The 16,152-nt window shown below is 33.2% G+C and overlaps 1 pseudogene; it reads right to left on the reverse strand.

Moving 5' to 3' along the window:
* Positions 1-6,070: 6,070 nt before the first annotated feature.
* Positions 6,071-14,933, reverse strand: LOC123393160 (annotated as a pseudogene).
* Positions 14,934-16,152: the final 1,219 nt, after the last annotated feature.

Genomic DNA, 16,152 nt, shown 5'->3' on the forward strand with positions numbered 1-16,152 from the left:
TCAACAAAGCATGTTAAGAAAACTGAACAATGATGTGCAAAATAATGAAGCTGGACAACTTTCTTTCACCATACACAAAAAATAAACTGAAAATGGACTAAAGATCTAAATGTGAAACCTAAAGCCATAAAAATCCTTGAAGAGATCCCAGGAGATAATCTCTCTATAATTGGCCATAGCAACATTTTCCTAGATAAGTCTCCTCAGGCAAGGGAAGTAAAAGCAAAAATAAAGTATCAGAACTTCATCAAAATAGTTTCTGCACACTGAAGGAAATAATCAGCAAAACTGGAAGGCAACCTACTGAATGGAAGAAGGTATTTACAAATGGCATTTTCATAAAGGGTTAGTACTTAAAATATATTAAAAAAAACTTATACAAGTCAGCACCCAAAATACAAACAATCCAATTAAAAATGAACAGGAACCCTGAACAGACATTTCTCCAAAGAAGATATACAGATACAAGTCAAATAGACACATTAAAAGATGCCCATCATCACTCATCAAAGGGGAAATGCAAATCAAAACCACAATGAGATACCACCTTACACCCATCAGAATGGCTAAAATAAAAAATATAAGAAGTAGGAAGTGTTGGTAAGGACGTGGAGTAAAAAGAACCCTCTTGCACTATTGGTTGGAAAGCAAATTGGTGCAGTCATTGTAGATGAAAGATGGAAGTATGGAAATATGGGAGAGCCTCAGAAATTAAAAACAGAACTGCCCTAGGATCCAGGAGTTGCACTATTGGGTATTTACCCCCTCCCCCAAAATACAAACAGACTAATTCAAAAGGATACATGCACCCTTATGTTTATAGCAGCATTATTTCTAATAGCCAAACTATGGAAGCACCTTAAGCATCCATTAATAGATGGATCAATAAAGAGGAAGTGGTGTATATATGTACAATGGAATATTATTCAGTCATAAAACAGAATGAAATCTTGCCATTTGCAACAAGGATAGAGCTAGAAAGTATATTCCTGAGTGAAGTAAGTCAGTCAGGCAGTCAGGAAAGACAAATTCCGTATGATCTTGCTCACATGTGGAATTTAAGAAGCAAAACAAATGAGCAAAGAAAAAAAAGAGAGAGAGGCAAACCAAGGAACAGATTCTTAAATATAGAGAACAAGCTGAGGGTTACTAGAGGAGGGGTTTGTGGGGGGAATGGGTGAAATAGGTGATGGGGATTAAAGAGTACATATCATGGTAAAATAAAATAAATAAAATAAAATAAGTCAGCTAAAACATTAAAACTATAAAAATAATAATACTTAGAATATGTGTAATGTATACTTCAAATTGCTTTCTTATCTCAAGAGCATGCTGTATAAAGATTAGGAATATAATGCCCTAAGATTTATTCTATACTTTCCACAAACATTTTCTCTATTTAGAGATGAAACAGCAATTCCACTTCATAATGTTCTTCATTTAATATTCATTTTATATATATAAAGATGCAAAAAGTGCTTTCATGATATATTGGTGGTATTTAGTATTTTAAATTTAGGGTCAGATAAAAGCTTTAGATGGATGAGGGAAAACAACATGATTACTAACTTATTAATAACTCTAATCATACTACTAACATACATAGTCTCTCATTTTGTGTTTGTAGTTGAATTGAGAGAGAATAAGAAATAAAGTGTAGAACATGGACAAATAGAAATTAAATGTGAGCCACAAATACAAATCATACATTTTTACATTTTCTAGTAGATACATTAAATAAGCAAGAAGATCTTGTGAAATATATTTTAATATTCTGTTATAACACAATAAATGGAAAATATCATTTCCACATTTAAGCAAATTTAATGAATTTTGCAATATTAAATGATTTAGTATTGAAATATCAATTAAATTTAAATTAATGTATTACACTAATTTTTAAAATTTATTAAATGAATATGAAATACAACTAATGAGGTATTTTATATTCTTTGTTTTATACTAAGTCTTTAAAATGTGTGTATTTTATACTTAGAGCCCATTTCAAATTGAATTAGCCCAGATGCTATGTTCAATAGCCACCTATAGCTAGTAACTGCCAACTTGGACAATACAAGTTACAAAAAAAATTTTCTCTGAAGAAAGATATAGATGTGAACTACTTCAAATAATCATAGCATCTTCGGCTTCAATCCCTATTTCTTCTGTAGTTCAGAAAGAAATTCCACTGGGGATTTCAAGTTGCTCTCCCAAATCTCATATATTCTAGGAAAAAAGAATCTTTCTAGTGCTAAAACTGGAAGAAAAGATATGTATCTGAAAATGGCCAAATCTGATATATTTAAATAGAGTCCAAAATCAAACAGGATTATACAAAATACATACAAGACTTATCAGATAATTTTCAGAAATGCTGTAAGGTAGACAAGAACAAATTTTCAAAAATAAAGCAATTCTCACTAATGCCTTCCAGCAGATTTCCAGACTGTTTTATTATATAATTGAGATCCATATATCCATTGGCCTTTTAATGTCATTGACAGTATTTCATAGACTCCAAGATCTCAAACTCTAGTATTAAATGCTCACATTATTTGCAAACCTACAATGCAACTTGCAGAACTGGGAATCAACCGCAACTAGCTCTGCTGCCAGCAGAACAAAGAAAATTTGCTTTTCATGTGGCTTATTCTGAGTTTTGAGCTGAGGGCAACTTAGAGTTTCTTCATGTTAAAAAGTCTGCTAACCCTTCCAAGAAACCAAATCTGCTTTTTAACTACTTCTCTTGTGTCCTAAGATATCCCTTCCATCATATTTTATTCCCTTTCATACAAAGACTTCTGCCTAGAATCCTTCTTAGCTAGCTGATCTTGAGAGAGTAGAAGCTTCTAACACCGTATTGAATTCTTGGACTTAAAACAAGAGCTAAGACAGACCTATGTAATCTTTAGACCATTCTTCTAGAGCTTTGCTTTCATCTGCAAAGCAAAATGCACAGTAAACCTTTAAGCCTATACTCTGGGCACTAGGCAGAAACAGAATTTTCTCTTCCACATCTGCACAATCTCAGGAAAACTCATCTGCTTTCTTAAAATCACATAATACTTAAAAGTTCATAACTCAACAATACATATTTACAGGCTAGATCTTTTGAACTGTATAACCCAGTAGCCTGTTGACTCTCTGAACATGTTTCTCTCATGCAGCTCAATAGTAGAGAGACCAACCATCCCAGTTTTCCAGATCCTATACCAATTTTATCACCAAAATGTCTGCATCCTGGGAAACTTTTTAGCTTAGTTTCTTGGGACAGTTGGTAACCCTTGACATGTCCAACCTTGATTATATGATCTTCAGCCCAGCTCCTGACTCTTTAGAGGTCACAAAATCCAGTCATGCATTTTATGAAAGCAGCCCTAGATTCCTGTTCTCATATTTATTCTTTCATTTATTCACCATATTTATTGACTATCAACTAGAGATTTATCAATTAGAAAACTGATAAAAACATCTGTGCTTTTACAGAGTCCACATTTCATTGTGGAAAGACAAAAAACAAATAGAAAAATAATATATAACTTCTTATAAATAGTGATATAAGAACAAAATAAAACCAAAGAGGGGGTGAGAAGTGTACTGAGTAGCTGTAGAAACTTCCTGTGGTATCTGCAGTACCAAGGCATCCATCCTTTTCCACTAAATTTCTCCGATTCATGGGGAGATAATCCCATCCCTTGATTCAAGGTGACACTTATTTGTATAGGTCAATCTCCTTGCTAAAGGTAAAATACAATGAACTCATAACACTCCCCTGGCAAATCCAGGTTTGAACACATTAATCTGATGGACTTACATCAGGTTTGAATCCAATTAATCTGATGGACTTACATTCCAATATTGTATGAGAAGTTTTGTTTTGTTTTGTTTAAACTAGATTTCAACACAGAAGCATATTTTCCAGCTGCTGTGGGCAGCCAGATGTTGTCAGTTGAGGAAAGAAACCAACACACAAAGCTTAGAAACAGTTATAGAGCCAGAGACTAATTCCTATCACAGTGGAGACCACCAAATTTTGTAACATTTTGTTCAGTGACATAAAGTATGACTTTATTGTCAAAACCAGTTGTCTTTTGAATTTCTGTTACCAGTTACATAAATGATATAGACTGTACACCCTCAATAACTATTCATGTATTTTTCTTCTACCTGGAATGTATTTCCTTTATTATTCACCTGGGTGACTACCACAACCAACACATTTGAGATTTTTTTCCTCAAATGACCTCACTCTAAGTTAAATGCTTTTTGCCTCCGTTTCTGTAGTACAACAATACAGAATAAATCACACACTGCAATTTTGTGTTTATGTCAATTTTATTACATCTAAATTGGAGGAAAGTGATTAAATTATGATTAAGAAACCTCTATCTTTAATATTCTGTTTCAGTTATACAATCATATTTTAAACTCTAAGAACTGATAGATAATACCTCCATCCTAGTCCTAGCCTATATATTTTGGCTGTGTTATTGTACACCAAAGAAAGATAAAATTCAGTCTTGCCTCACAGTTGCCACTTATCTGTTTTGACAACCAGATATAAAACCCAATTTTTTCTACTGAATGTGACAGGTTTCTGTTTACTGTGAACACAGATTCAAAATTATTTTTTTAGGACACAGATTTGAAAAGTCAGTTATGACACTTATATTTCTTTTTAGGGAAATTTATTGAAATAGGTAATTTTCAAATTTTTAAGTTGTTTTAAATATAAAGGTTTTCTTCCCCCAAGAGATAAGCTTTTAAGTCTACTTAAAAAATATTCCCTATAAAAATATATATATATATATATTTCCAACTGAGGCCTGGGAAGCTCAGTAGGTTAAGCAACCAACTCTTGATTTCACTCAGGCCATAATCTCAGAATCTTGGGATCAGGCTCCATGTTGGGCTCCCTGGTCAGAAGGGAATCTGCTTGAGGATTCTCTCTCCCTCTCTCTCTGAGCTCTCTCTTTCTCTAAAATAGACAATAAATCTTTTAAAAATTACCTATGATAATTCCTTTTTCAAGTACTAACATTTCTTCCAAGTCACATATAAGCAAAATTGCACATTACAATTTTTATAACTGTAAAAGGCACAAAAAATGTTTTTCCTTTTCATACGATTTTGACATATCAAAACTCATATCTGAACCAAATATTTTGTTTCCCCAGCAAGAGTCTCTCTCTAAAACTCTGCTGTGTCCTCTAGTTCGCACTGAAACTTGCATAAGAATTAACCTGAAAATGAGAAAAACATGTAAATGCATTTCTTCCTGGAAAGAACCTTGTAAGAAACAGGTTCTACAATCTCATATTAATAAAAATAAAAACAAAGGGAAGAGGACAGGTAATTTGTGAAGGAAGCAATGAAATAATTATCCAGATTGAACACCAGGGAGATCAGTGAAGTTTTCATACAATTCTACACTAAATTTTAGCTAGAACTTCAAGATCTGTTTTCCCCCCTACAGAAACATACCTGTAAAAAGGTTGTGATTTCTTCATTGCTTTTGTGAACTCAAGACACATGGCCTCAAGACAACAGTACTTAAACAACAGCTTACCTTCTGCATATAGGAAGACAAATGGGAACTTTCAAAGGGAGAAGAGAAGATTAGAATTCCCCAGAGAATGTCAGGATCATTCTTGTGCCTGGTAAGTGGCTATAGAGTGGACTAAAGGCACTTAACCCATTGAAATGATTTAGGTAACTGTAAAGGTAGACATCATTTGCTATTGTATATCATATTTATATGCATTTCTCAATTTTGATGTCTAAATCATAACTGGCAGTAATAATGAGAAAGCAACATCAGATGCATGGAATGCTTTATAGATCTAGGAAATGGCTTTATATTTAATTGATAAATCTATAATTTTATCACACAATAAATATATTTAAAATGTTAAAGAAATTGGTGTTAATAAGTGAACAGAAAATGCCTTTTGTTTTTGGTTTTTGGTGTTTTGTTTTGTTTTGTTTTGAGAAGAAGCCAATGCAATGGCTAGTCTTTATTGAAAAGAAGAAACTTTACAACATATTTTGAGTAAGTTAGTGTAAAGACTTAGTGGGTCAACTGGTGGGGCATGAGCTTGTAATGGATTTCACAGCTAGAACATGGCTGGGTCTCATTTTTGTGCAGTCAGAACCAGATGTCAGCACTATTATCCTTTCCACAGATGCAGTCTACTCTGCTAATTTAGGGTCCTCCTTGGTGCCTGAAACTGCTTTGGCGCTAGCATATTGTATGGGTCCAGTCCCTTCCATGCAACCATCATGACCTCCCTCTCCAACCCAATTACCTGCTCATCATTGGTAGGAACACCACCTCCAGATGCCATGGAGCACACCTCATTGGGACCACCAGCCCTGAGGGTCTGCTCAGCCAGTGGTCCAACTCCGCAAAGTAACTGTGAAGCCTTAACACCTGCTACAAATAGCAGCACTTCCAGGAACAGGCTCTAGAAAAGAAAATGTCCTAAAAAAATATTAATCTCTCACTCCAATCTTCCTAATCCTAGTTGTAAATCCTTAATCACTGACTTTTAAACATTTCTGTTTTTACTTCTTTTCCTGTTTTCTAACAGTTTAGGTTGTACTTCTTGATTTATCAATTTCAAAATGTCAAATTACTTCCTCATGAGAATTCAAAGTGGGAGATTTAATTTACTTAAATCTAAGCGACTTCCCTCCACTTTACAATTGTTCCATGGTTATATCATTGATGTAACATTTTAACAATGGATTACTGAAGTGAAGACAGACCCCAATTTGTAGGATTTGCTAACTTCTGTGGCTAATTTTAAGCTACTGGAGAACTGAGTTGAAAAAATTCCTGAAAATTTAATAGTTAGCTCTAGCAATTCAGGACAGGACAGATCCAGAATATTGCTAAATATCCACTTACACTATGGTTACTTTTTTAACACTAAATAATATGTTTTTAATTATTGATGAAGGTTCTGCATTCTATATCTTGAATCAGCCCTTTCATCTTCCATTCTGCCTTGAATCTTATTCAGTGATCACTTTTATAAAAAGGTAGTGTGTGTGTATTTAAATAAGAAATCACAATGAAGTCTTCTATGTTTCCCCTTGGTTCTTAAAGTTGAAAACTCATGAACAATGTAAATGAGTAAAACCATATAGGTATTATTTATTGCAAAGCCAAATGTTGTTTTAGTATTCTATCATAACACTGGACTATTATAAGGGATATACTCTTAGCATAAAGATCATTGCAATTCCTATCTGTAGCATTCCATTTATTGTTTATAATGATGAAACAAACCTGAATTTACTCCATATGTAGAACATGGTCTTCTTAACTAGAATGTTTGCTTTTGGCTTTATGTTGGATTTTATTTTTCTTGGAATTTATTATTATTTTGTGCATATGCTGTGAGTCTATGGGTATAAGTTTAGCACGTGTTTATCATATTCTTATATTTATCTGTCTTTACAATCAGACTATTTTGTAACATCTATAAACCAAAAACTGCCCTCTCAGGTCACTCTTTCTTTCTGTTTCCAACTCCTGGCTTTCTCTCCTTTATATCATCTCTACCACCACATCCTTGGTTAAATCCAACCCTCCATCTGTACACTATGCTACAACCAAGAATCTGACTGTGGCTAGAGAAAACTCACAACTATGCTGACCGGTCACCCTCTGAAGTCATGATGGCTAATTTTAAATGAGCTTTGAGAAATCAAAAGGCCTACTGCATTGCCCTAAGCCCACCATCTCCCACTACCCACACTTATATCTTGTTCTGTCTTCTCAAATATTTATACCTCTTTGATCTTTAACATCTGGTGATCTTTCTTTTAATTTTACTAAGAAAATACAACCTAGCATATATTTACCACCAAATCTGTCAAGCAACCTGTAGGTACCTGTACCCACATATTCAGCCTATCATTTTATCAAAAGGGGGCTGCCTCTATTCGAAAGCATTGCTCTTGAAGTACTCTACAGCTCTCCTGAATCATTAAATTTTTATTTCTTAGAATGATTCCCATAATGATACAAGCATCTGCAAATATCTCATCTTAAATTATATAATTAAGAGGATGTTGTACAGACTCAAAGATAGAAAAATATAGCAAGAGAATATAAAGCAATTTGTGATAACAGTTATTTGTATGCTAATTTGATAGAGAACAGAGATAATATTTTGGATTGGTGTTGAATGGATGGACTAGCATAGTGTGGTACTGAGACTATCAGTTTTTATTTAGGAGAAAAACACACTTGGATCTCTATTTAACAGTGATCACAAAAATTAATTATAAATAGGTTGACACTTCAATATGGAAAGTAAATGTTTAAGACTTACCAAAAATAAATGAAACTATTATTCTTACCTTTAAATAAACTGAAATTAGTACCAAAGTACTAAGGAAACCATTTATTAATTTTATTACAATGAATATAACAACTGAATTTTTATTTTGAAAAATGGAGGACTACTTGTTTCAAAACAAGCCACACATAGAAAACAACAACAACAACAACAACTAAAGAAACTCGAAGAGATTTAAAATATTAATTTGAAGGTGTAAGGAAGCTACCAAGTCTGTGTAGACTTGATGCGCCAAGACCCCAGAAAGATGTGAAATTCACAGAAGTAAGCATATATTTGGCACTACCTTTTCTCTGCAAGGAATCTATGATACTGAAATTGTGGCTGCAAGGAAAGAGCAAACCACTGTCAGGCTTTCAGCAATCTTATTGGAGCAATAGGACAGAAATCAAAGGTCAAAGCCCAATGATAAGGAGAGTTTCTGGTAAACAAACTAGGCTTAAAAGGGCTATATATGACCAAAGTAAGAATAAGACAATGAGACCAGTTCTCAGAAAACTAAACTTCAATTAAAGCTCAGCACATGATGGGATTAAAGCATTCTGGCATTACTGTAACTGCTGCTATAAAGTAAAATGCATTTCTTTCCTGGAAAAATATTATATAATCTGGTACTTCAAATTTTTTTCTAAAAATTTTTACAATGTCTGGCATCAAACAAAAGTCACTAGGCATGCAAAGGGATAAAAATGGACCAAATATTAGGAAAACAAATATTGATAGAACATTTGGATTCTATTGGATTCTATTCAGGATAGAAATCAAAGAATAACCTAAACATTATAGAATCCTAACAGGAAATGAGGTGAGTTAAAATACCATACTCCTGTCTTGTATATAGTATGAAAATCCTAAATTAAAAAGGAAAAGGAGGGGCGCCTGGGTTGCTCAGTGGGTTAAAGTCTCTGCCTTCTGCTCAGGTCATGGTCTCAGGGTCCTGGGATCGAGCCCCTCATCAGGCTCTCTGCTCCGTGCGGAGCCTGCTTCCTCCTCTCTCTCTCTCTGCCTGCCTTTCTGACTACTTCTGATCTGTCAAATAAATAAAAATCTTTAAAAAAAAAAAAAAAAGGAAAAGGAAATGAAATCACCAGTATATACAAAAGATAATATATAGTAAACAAATAACATTTCATTTAAATATTCAAGGGCATCTATTATTTAAAACTCAATGTAATTCAACATAGTAAAAGAATAATAGAGAAAAATATGATCTCAGCAGATGCAGGGAAGCAATTTGATAATAGATTAGGAAATAAGGAATCATCCTTAATCTGATGTACTTAAAGACAAAACAAACAAATCCAAACCAATCATCCAACCAACCAACCAAACAAACAAACAAAAAAAAACCCAGAAATCAGTTAAAATCATGATAGATGGTGAAATAGTAAAATACTGAACAAATTTCCCCTGAAATGAGAATAAGATAAAGGTAATATTTACCACCATTTCTATTCAACATTGTTCTGAAGAGCACTTTGTGCAGAGAAAGACAAAGGTGCAAGGACTATAAAGGAAGAAAACAAAAACTAAAATTAGTCATGGAAGTAATAATTTTGTACACAGACATACAGAAGAATATACAGAATCTTAATACAATGGTGGATTTAACAAGGTCATTTTGTATATGTTTAATATGAAAAATAAGATGCAGTTCAGTATATTAACAATTAAAATTGGAAAATGAATTTTTTAAAAAGGTATCACTTGTAATAGTATCAAGTAACATAAAATTCCTAGAATTAAATATACAAAAGATATGCAGTACCCTTGCAGGAAAAAAAAAAAAAAAAAGATGTAAATTATTACTGAGAGAAATTAAATAAATGGAGGGATATGCCATAGTTATAAACCAAAGTCTCAGAATTGTAGATACCAAATCTTTCCAAATTGACCTATTATTTAAAGGAATATCAATCAAAATTCCTATAGTTTTGTATATGTGTGTGTATGTGTGCATATTTAAAACCTATTCCAAAGATTAAAAATAACCAGGATAATCTTGAAAAAAAAAAAGAAAGAAGTTCAGAGACCATAGTAGTATGGTATAGACACAATGACATGTAAATATTTCAATTACATATAATACGACGTCCAGAAAGAGACTCACATATGTTTGAACACTTGATTTATGACAAAACTGGTACTAGAGCACAAAGGGAGAATAAACAGACTTATAAATAAATAAATGGCTTTACATACACATATTTACATACACATATAATCTCTAATTCATACCGTACACAGTATCAATTCTAGATGATATAAAAAGCAAAACAAAAATCTTCTAGAAAAGAATGTAAGAATGTTTTCAAGACTTGGAGAAGGTAAATTTCTTGAGTATAATATGAAAAAAAAAGCACTAACTATGAAGAAAAAGGTTTTTAAATTGGATCCTTCATCAAAATAAATTACTAAAAATGATAGGGTAAACCACAGAGGGACATAAGTTATTTGCAATACACATAACCAACAAAGAATTTATATCCAAGATATAAATATCAATAAATAGAAGACAGGTACTTGACAATTTAGAAGAGATTTCTAAGTGGCCAATGATAAAGGGCTCAATCTCATTAGAAATCAGGAAATACTAATTGAAACCACAAGAATTTTCCATTTTATACCAAATTAAGGTTTTCCACAAAGTGAAGCTTAAAAGGAAATTTAAGTTGTTACTGAAAATTAAATATTACCTACTGTTTAGTTTGCTGGTTTGGTTTACATGCATGATAATATTTCTTTAATATCTTAGTGTCCTCCATTTTCTCTTTTGTTTTTCAAAACTCCTCTTGAAAAAAATGTTGTCTTGTTACATAGGTCCTCTCTGACTTTTCCTATATCCTCAGATATTTTATTATATTCTATTTTTTATGTTCTTTATTCTATGAAGTTCATTTACTTTTAGATCTGTTAAAAAACAAAATGAAACTGAACATATTTGAAAATCTAATTGGCTTTTTTAAATGATTCAGGAGTCAGGCAGCATCCCACAAATTAGAGAGGAGTACCACTGAGCTAAACCAAAAAAGGTTTTTAAAGACAAAGAGGGAGCATTTAAAAAAAACAATTAGGAAGAAACAAATTAATTAGCAAGGAATGCATTGTTTAGATAAGGTCTTCCTCCTAAGGGGAAGAGAAAACGTGAATCCATAAATTTCCTAGAATTGACCAGGAAATTCCATGCTGATAAAGGTTACATTCCTGAGCAGTTGAAACTGCAATTAGGTTAGGTATTGAGTCTTAGTTTACTGACTAGAGGCTTAATCTAACCCATTTTGGGCCTGTGGTTTTCTTTTTAACAGATCTCTTGTAATTTCATGGCTGTAATATCATCTAAAATATGAGCACATTGCTTTATTATTTAATTTATTTTTCTTACCCATCTCTTCTCTCAATTCTCTTTTTCTTGCATGTTCAAATTTTCTGTGGATTCATGTGGGTCTTTTTCAGAATTCTTGTTTTCCTCCAATTATTGGTTGGGTTTTGGGGAAAGCAGATTATAAAACAGAGTTTAGCACACAAAGTATTTATTAAGGAGTGCCCTTTGAGATCAAAACCCAAAAAAGAAAGGGGAAGAAAGCAGAACTGAGCAGTCAAAGAAGCTGATTTGCAGTGCAGACTCAAAGTCAGCCTCCACTGACCTCACAGACAATTCTCAATCTAGAATGATTCCTTAGAATATACTCAGATGAACCTAGATGGTCAGATATATACCATCACATCAATCCATTCTTGGATATAGGTCTCCCCAGGAAGGGTTGTAATTTAGGCTGAGGCCCTCCACAGCTGAAGAGATTGGCAGCTAAAGTCCATCTGCCCACGATGCTCCCAGAATCTGAGACCATAAGTTCTTCACTGAAAGAGGAATGCCTGGGAAATTCTTCACAATGTCTTCTACATCCTATGTGTCTAGTGGTCCTTTGTTTTACTCTTATATATAAAAGCCATTCACTTCTTTCGGCAAGGGGATTCATCAAAATATGATCCAATGGCCAAATCTGGCCTGTTGTATTTTGTTATAAAAATATACTCAAACAGAACCATTTCCATTTATTTTTACCTATGGCTACTTTTATGTCATAGACAGAGTTGAGTAATGGCATACAAAGCTAGTAACACTTATTACTATCTGATCTTGTACAAAAAAGTTTGCTGAATCCTGTTGTAGAAAGGTAGTGTGCTTTCTATATAGTTGTAAAGTTAGGGCTATTTCCCTTTAGACATCTTCCCTCAGTGGGAATTCATAACAATAACAATATCAATAACTAATTTAATTGAGCACTTATCAGTAAGAAACATTCTACTTTCATAAACCCCACTGAAACCTAGGCACCCTGTTCCAGACTGGAGACACCTAAATATTGGAATGTCTGTCTATGCAGAGTTGGTTGAAGAATAGCTTCCCTTTACTGAGCAAGAGTCCATGAGGTTTTGAGCTCCCTCAGCTGGCCAGAATTTAGAAGCATAATCATGTAAACTGGAATCACTTTCTTGGGGGGAGTGCCCTGAGTTTTTAGGTCTTAGAATAAATGTCTGATGGTCTTTTGCTATGCACTTGTTTGGGATCAGAATGGTGGAGTTGGGAAGGAGCCAAAGTTGTCCCAGAGATATCTGGTTTGGGCCCTTGTTCTCACTCCAGGCTACTCTAAAACGAATTTCTAGTTTTGGGGATTCCCCGGAGCTCCTGCATACCTGCTTCCTCCACCCTATTTCAACACTTGTGAGACATTTTCATCATCCTTCTCCTTTCAGAAAGGCACTATCCTCTGAAACCCTCTTAGACTCTTCCATTACAATTCATCTTCTCCATTTCAATGTCCCTAATAGCCCTATAAGGTAAATGCCTATGCTCAATCAACTGTTTTGATATTTCGGGTTTTTATTTTTTAATTATACAGTAGCTCAAGAAAAAAGGTTAAGTCATTTTTAGTGTTCTGTTTGGGTTTTTAATTGATAATGAATACTTAATATTAAATATTTACATTTTAGGAATATTAAGTTCATGTAGTGAGTGTTTGACATCAGTGCCACGTGGAGCCTGAAGCAGAAGAAAAATTCAGTAATATTCATCCAGTCTTTATTTAAAAGTTTGATGTTCTGTACATCATGGATGTTCTTGTATTAATATTGACTTTTAAAAATATTGCATTGAATATTTTTGTATCTTCATTACTGAGTATTTTGGTGTCCCTTTAAATTTTGTGCCCAAGGAAGTACCTCACTGCTTTAATCTTGTTCCAACCCTGCTTGATAAGGTCCTCAAAGCTCTTGATTATATGATATTTTCATTAAAGGATAGTGATAATCATAGAATTAGGAATACTGATACAAAAAAGGGATACTATAGAAACACCTATAGCCAAAGCTTCTATGCCACTCAGATGTTAGTTATTATAGCTCATTTATATATTTGTACTTATAGTTAAAAGTATTCTTATTTCCAAGAGAATGTGTTAAAATAGAGAGATACAAGGCAAAGGAGCAGATAATTCATTAAAACACTAGCTTCTTGTATTATGTGAAATATGTGGAATTTTCTTATATGAAAACTAATTGGTTGGGGTTGGGAGAAAAGAGCTAAGCTTTAATATGGAGCAGAAGAGAAGGAATCCTCTTAATCACAAAGAGAGTCAGCCTTTCAGATGCAGAGCTAGATTCCAAAAATCAACAAGAGACCAATAATTTGCTTTAGGCAGGGCAACTTCTGAAAGCCTTAGAAAACAAGATGTAAGAATAATAAAAGTTACACCTCTACATTTGCCTGAACTAATTTTCTGTATTCTAATTATGTACAAAGCATCAAATGCATTACTATCTCCCCCATAAAAAGTAAATGTATATTGCTCTAGTAAATGAAGCACTTAAAAGGGTTGTACATTTTATTCACTTATATTTTTAATTTGAAATTTCTGGGTGTTTCAAAAATTATTTAAAAATAGAATCTACTGCATTAATAAAATCAATAGCAATATTCATAACAAATACAGTGTAATAAAAAATGCCAAAAAGATAGGCATCTTTATGATAAGTGTTGCCAAGATGGAAGCACTACATTTACTAATGGAATCATACAATCATAAAGTATTTCATACATAAATATCGAAAATAAAATTATCATTTTCCAGGAATGAAAACACTTCAAAATTATAGTGTGCACAGTTCTAAATTGATTCTATGAGTGGATTCCAGGAAAATCATTTACCACATGATTATATTTAAGATGCCACTCAAGCTTCCTGAATAGTTTAAAGGTGGAGTCACCAATGCCCAAAACTCTGTTGATAAGAAAGACAAAAACCTCACGTATTCAGAGACATATTCAAAGACACCTTACAATGATACCAATACACAGAAGGCAAATTAATGTTTTAATTATTCATCATGCTTAATTTCATGTAAGCCACTCTCCGTCATTATAGCCTAAAAATTCTTCATCTACACCATGATTGCAATTTGTTTGTTATCAGATTCACTTACTTCATGCTGTTTCTTTCCTCTTTGAGAGGCAATACCACCAAAGGTTAGAGTATAGATTCTGGAGTCATATTGCCTCATTGATAGTCTGGATTTGTGACTTTACACATGGTACTTAACTTCTTGGGTCTCAGTTTTAACATCTGTAAAATGAAAATAGGTGAATTTTTAAAATTTTTTAATTCCAGTATAATTAACATAGAGTGTTATATTACTTCGGGGTGTACAATTCAGTGATTCAACAATTCTGTACATTTCTCAGCGTTCATAATTGTAATTTTACTCAATCCCCTTTGTCTAGTTCCCCCATCCCCCCCACCCACCTCCACTATGGTAATTATCAGTTTGTTCTCTAGAGTTAAGAGAGTTTCTTGGTTTGTCTTTTATTTTCTTTGTTCATTTGTTTTGTTTCTTAAATACCATATATGAATAAAATCATATGGTATTTGTGTTTCTCAGACTGACATTTCTCTTAGTATTATACTTTCTCCATACTTCCATATTGTTTCAAATGGCAAGATTGCATTCTTTTTAATGGATAACTAATATTCCATTGTAAATATATATAACACATTTTTTTATTGGTTCATCTACCAGTGGACACTTGGGCTGCTTCCATAATTTGGCTACTGTAAATAATGCTGTAATAAGTATAGCAGTGCATGAATCTTTTCAAATTAGTGGGTTTTTTTTTTTATTCTTTGGATTAATATCCAGTAGTGGCATTACTGAATCATATGGCAATTCTATTCTTAATTTTTTGAGGAACCTCCCTACTCTTTCCCACAGTGGCTGCACCAGTTTGCATATCCATCAATGGTACACAAGACTCTATTTCTCCACGTCCTCACCAACAATTATTGTTCATTGTGTGTTTGATTTTAGCAATTTCAATTGGTTTAAGATGATATCTCACTGTAGTTTTGTTTGCATGTCCCTGATGATGAGTGTAGTTGAACATCTTTTCATGTGTTCATGTCTGTTCATGTCAACTACCCATTTTTTAATTGGATTATTTCTTTGAGTGTTGAGTTGTATAAATTCTTTATAAATTTTGGATACTAACCCCTTACCACATAGACCATTTGCAAATATCTCCACCTACTTGGTAGGCTGTCTTTTAGTTTTATTGATAGTTATCTTTCCTGCACAGAACTTTTTATTTTTATCTTTTTTTCTTTGCTTTTGTTTCCCCTGCCTCAGCAGACATACTTAGCAAAATGTTGCTGTAGCTGATATTAGAAAAATTATTGCCTGTGTTCTCTTCTAGGAATTTTATGGTATCAGGCCTCACATGTAA

This window comes from Mustela putorius, unplaced genomic scaffold, assembly GCF_011764305.1.
Source record: "Mustela putorius furo isolate JIRA1106 unplaced genomic scaffold, ASM1176430v1.1 tig00000759_pilon_pilon_pilon, whole genome shotgun sequence".
Taxonomy (NCBI): domain Eukaryota; kingdom Metazoa; phylum Chordata; class Mammalia; order Carnivora; family Mustelidae; genus Mustela; species Mustela putorius.